Raw genomic sequence first — 5087 nt, 5'->3', positions numbered from 1 at the left:
GAGAAGGGAGAAAATGGTTGGAGTCAGCCCAGTGTACATGCAAGCAAGGAGCAACCATTCAGGGACAGCAGCTGCCTTACTGTTCCGAGTCCTCTGGCACCGCAGCGTGGGAGACCTCGGCTTGGCACTTAAAGGGCACCGGCTCTTCTCTGACCTTTATGGAGACAAAAGACAGAGGAGATTCAGCTCCACTGCAGTGCAGGAGCAGAGCTCAGAGTCAGGGTCGTGTCCCCACGGGAAGGTTGGCAGAGCTCAGCCACCTCTGCCAGGGTTTGGGGATGCTGAGCTGGGGACCACGGACTGCCCTGGTCCTGGTGCCAGCTGTGGCACTCTGGGGAGCCTACGTGGTCAGGGCTCCCCTGAGGTCAGGGCTGCCAGGGAGGCTGAAGCCCCAACACCGAGCAAATGTGCCCGACAGGCTGGAGAGGTTTCTGTCAAAACCTGTTTTCCTGTGAACCTTTCCACACTGTGCAAAGCTGCAAACACTGTGTTCTGCTGGGACCCTGCAGACTGGCAGCAGTTACCAGGACATGTGAGCAGGTGAGCCCCCTGTGCCCCTGCAGGTGCCAGAGCCCACCGTGCTCAGCACAGCACAGATCCTGCACTGGGAGCTTGGAAAGGAAAAGAAAATGAGTTACAGGAAAAACTTCATGGGTACACTTTTCAGAGGTTCAGTGAGAGCAAACAAGTCTTTGTGATTCAAGTGCCATCCACCCCTAACACAAGCCCCCTGTGCTGGGCAGCATCTCGGGGTCCCCTGGCAGTGCCTGTCCCCCCAGAGCAGCTGCCCAGCCGGAGGCAGCCCCGTGCTCTGCCCCCACTGCCCCGTGGCTCCCTGGCACACAAAGTGCAGCACTGGGAATTCTATTTTCCCCTGAATTCTCTGGAAGAGAAGGACTGAGACTGAGTGCAGATTTTGCTGCCAGCCACCTCCACCCGAGCACAAACAGCCACAGGCCAGGCCCGTGGCCACACCGTACACAGCCTGATTAATCACATTGCTCAGGAAAATATATTGGCATAATTAATAACATGAGGCATCTCTATCAGCCTCTGTGGTGCAGCAAATTATGAGGCAATAACACTTGGATGTGTTGACCTGGATTTCATATATAATCCATCAAACCATTCCCAGCCGGTCGGGTCTCTGGAGACACGAACAATACAAAAAACGATAATTAAACAAAAGCAAGATGGACTGCACTGATGCACCATTAATCACTCCCACTGTTGTGGGGAAGGCATGGGACCCCCAGTTTTGCCCTTTTTTCTGCACAGGTTTTGTTATATTATGGGCCTGGAAGGGGCACCTTCCAGTGCTGCTCATGGTGTGTGGCAGAGATGAGGGTTCATTATCATTATCCAGGAGCAGCAGCAAGGACAGGCTGCAGCTTGCCACAGGGATTCAGGGAATGGGTGACAGGGCAGTCACTGGTGTGGGCAATCCTTAAATCAAAGGGAAGAGTGACCAGCTCACAGTGAGGAAGGGGAGGGCAAAGCTCAACCTGTCCATCCCATTCCCCGTGTCAGAGACATTTATGCTGCTGAATCCCACTGATGCTGCAGGTGCCACCTGAGCCCTCGCTGCTGCCACACGTGTTCCCTGTTCATGGAATTCCCACGTCCTGCAGAACAGGGGCCATCCCTGCCAAGGCCACCCCACCCATGGCTGTGGCACCGGCCAGCCGGGGCCGGGTCCTGCCCTGTGCCCACCCCAGAGGGGTGAACACCAAAACAGAGGCACCTCTGGGACCAGGAGAGGAGCAGGGCTGGGCATGGTAGCATTCCTGGCACAACACATGCCCAGAGCTCAGGGCGTCTTCCTCAGAGAGGTGCCCAGACACGCTCCCAGAGGTCCCCAGGCACATTCCATTGACTTTCTATTTCATTACTGTTATCAGTTCGTGAGACACTCGTGTGTTCAGCGGGAACACTTTGAGGGGAGGGATGGGGTGAAAGAGGAGGATGCAGCTGGCTAGTAACTGAATCTGCATTTCGTATCCCATTAGGGAGATTGTATTTGGCAGCAGCAAGGAAAAGGTTTGCAGAAAGAGACAAAAATATTTTCAATAGGGCATCCTCTGATCAAAACAGAACAAAACAAAGCTAATGAGTTTGTTTATCTCTCAAGCCCGAGGACAAGGTGGGCTGGGAGTGAGCTGGGGGAGTTCCTGCTGGGCCCTAAGGCTGTACCTGGGCTTCGGGGCTCCCGCTGAAGCTTCACCTACTAAATGAGTTTAATCGTGTCTGTCATTAGTCATCTTTGTCAAGCCCTCATTTGGAGGCCATTTAAAGGGGATTAGAGGAAATACCCACTCTTTATTCCCCTACAATAGTGATTAACTCTCTGGACTCACATGGCATTTTCCTTTTGAAGGAAAGAAGCAAAATTAACTCATAACCACAAAATCCAGTGCCTCCACCATGGAGTGGAACTCGGAGCCATTGTTAGGGGAGGAATTACTGGAACAACACCTGGGGTGCTCATCTATACTCAGGGGAGCCACCAGTGCAGGGCTGAGGATTAGAGGCTCACAGGAGTGACAGGGCAGCACTGTAAATGTGCCATGTAAGATCTGGCACACTGGCAGGGGAACCACCAGGTTCCTGGCAAAAATTTAGTTCGAGATGAACCTGACTGCAGGTACTCCAGAATCATCAAACTCCGTGAATTGCACACACAGAGGAAAGCCTTTGGCTAGGGATGCAATTGGTGCGGCTCCAACAAGTGGGAAGTCCTGCAGAGGAATCCTCTCTGCGAGGAGGGACTGGGCTCCCCAGAGGTCCCCGCCGGCGCGCAGGCACTGAGCAAACATTTGCTAATCCAAACCAATTCAAAACAAACTGATGGGCTGTGCCAGCAGCAGGCAGCTGCCCACGGTGCTCCGCGCCCGGCTGCCTCACTGCCAGCACCACCCATTCCTGCCTCTCAAAGCCAGCCCGGCTCTGCCTGCACCTGAGCGACCCCAAAGAGGGGCATCCCTGACCCGAGCCCGGCAGCGTCCCTGGCCACAGCCTGACAGCGTCCCTCCTGCCTCCTCCCTTATCCGGAGAAACCCCGCTAACACAAACAGCCTTTAACGTTCTTTAGAGACCCGCTGTCAAGAGGTGCCTTCGCCCCTCTGCCCCTCGCCCTCAGCGCCCCCCGGCCCCAGCTGAGCTTGCGGCAGCACCCCCGGCAGGGTCTCTCCGGCTGCCCCAGGAATCCCTTCCTCCTGCGGAGAGGAACGCGCAGCGCCCAACAGCTCGGCGCACAGAGGGGACCCTTGTTCCGAAAGCTCATTAATCTTTAGCGGAGTCTCCGGGTTAATTGGAAAGGTTACTCACCCGTCAGCGCGAAGGGATCCCGACGGGGACGCTCCTCCCGCGCGCGCCGCAGCCTTCGTGGGGAGGAGAGACGGGAAATGAAAGCTCTGGCAGGAGCACAGAGGCACTCGCATCCTTCGCCCGGCCACGGGGAGCGGCCGGCGGCGAGCCCGGCACCCCGGGCAGGGGAGCGTCCCCCTGCCAGAGCCCCCGGGCGGAGGGAGAGCCCCCCGGCCCCGCTCCCTCCTCCCGGGGCGGGACACGGCCCTCGCGTGGGCTCCGCTCCGCCGGGGAGCGGCCACGGGGCGCGTGCTGGGGGGCTCGGAGGCAGCGGGACCCCCCGGCAGCCCCGCGGCTCCGTGCGCTGCCAGCGCCGCCGCTCTGCCCGCCCGCCCTCGCCATCGCCATCGCCGCCCCGGCGCTCCGGCCGCTCACTGAACGCGTCCCAAAGCAAAGCGACGCCCGCCAGGCGCTCGAGCCGCTTCCCCGGCTTGGGCACTGCTCCGGATTTGGATTTAGCATCTCCCGAGCCGAGTCCTCGGTGCATTCTGTGTTAAATAACTAAGGTTAATTTGATTTGATGCACCACTTCATTACCATAAACAGCTCACAGTGTGTCAGTCCTCTGTAATTATGGTTCCCTACAGCCGGCATCTTGTTCATTTTCCATCAGTGCTGGAGCTTCCCTGTGATCCCCTCCCAGCCAAGACCTCCTGCCTGAACTCCCCTCAGCCGTAATTAGGTGTCATTTATTCTGCAGCTGATGGTTACACTCATTTACAAAAATAGGGGCAAGGATATTAAATTTGCTTTTCGTTGCAGCCACACTTGCCCCTGGTGGCTGGGACGAGGCTGTGTGTGCAGGGGACCCAGCAGGGAGGAGGAGGGATGCTCTGAGGGGAAGATGCTGCAGCGAGGGGGGATGCCATGCTGGGGAGCCCAGATTGGGGTCAGCAGTGCCGGCAGAGAGGCAGGGGACAAGGCACAGTGCCAGTCACTGCCCAGATGGGATTTCTGTCCCCACTCCCACTGCCAAGGAGGGAATTGCTCTGCCACCACCACCAGCACTAGAGCAGGCATGGATCTCGTGGAGAAAACAACACACAAAGCCACCATCAACACCTATCTCCACCTTGGCCCCTTCTGCCCACCACTGCCTTTGCTGAGGCAAGCGCTGCTGTCCCCCTCCTCCTCAGCTACATCTTTCCACGTGTTCCACAGACTGTCCCTGTGCTGCTGGAGCAGGGAATGGGACCATCCCTGCTGCTCTGACCTCCAAAATTGGGCTGTTTCCTCATTGTCTCCCATTTAATTCCGTGGAGGTGCAACGCTGGAGATGTTTGCCATCAATTTTGTTTGACAAATGGCTCCATTGTTTGGAAACTCCATAATTTATAGAAACATGACCACACTGGCCCATCCCACAGGTACAGTGAAGCAGCTGGGACAAATCCCACAGCTCATGTGGTCACACCGTCCCACTGAGACACAGGAGGAACCTGGGAACTGATGAACCAACAGCACAGAGAAACCTGGAAGCCTCACACTGTGGCTGTGGGGAGAGCTGCAGATGCCATGGCTGGCCTGAACCCACAATGGCAAAGGTTAGAAACCCAAAGAATCCAGCATCAGCCCTGCCCTGAGCTGATAACGCTGCTCTCCCTGCCAGCACCGGAGAGGGGGACATGGTGTGCAACTGGAGAAGCCAGGATAGAAGGGGAATACCTGATAAATGACACAAATACCCAATATCCAAGCAGAATACCCAGTACACAAGAGGA

The 5087-nt window shown here is 56.8% G+C and overlaps 1 long non-coding RNA gene across 1 annotated transcript; it reads right to left on the bottom strand.

The window, feature by feature from the left end:
- Positions 1 to 3384, bottom strand: LOC114064306. Its single transcript, XR_003572723.1, has 2 exons — positions 3328 to 3384; positions 1 to 154 (listed from the first exon to the last, which is right to left on the bottom strand). It is a non-coding gene; the product is annotated as an uncharacterized LOC114064306 (long non-coding RNA).
- Positions 3385 to 5087: the final 1703 nt, after the last annotated feature.

The sequence above is a fragment of the Empidonax traillii genome, unplaced genomic scaffold (assembly GCF_003031625.1).
Source record: "Empidonax traillii isolate 1590-97213 ecotype Southwest subspecies unplaced genomic scaffold, ASM303162v1 scaffold534:size827195, whole genome shotgun sequence".
In the NCBI taxonomy this organism is placed as follows: Eukaryota; Metazoa; Chordata; class Aves; order Passeriformes; family Tyrannidae; genus Empidonax; species Empidonax traillii.
The sequence above is the reverse complement of the archived record's forward strand: the minus strand, read 5'-3'. Positions and strand labels throughout refer to the sequence as shown.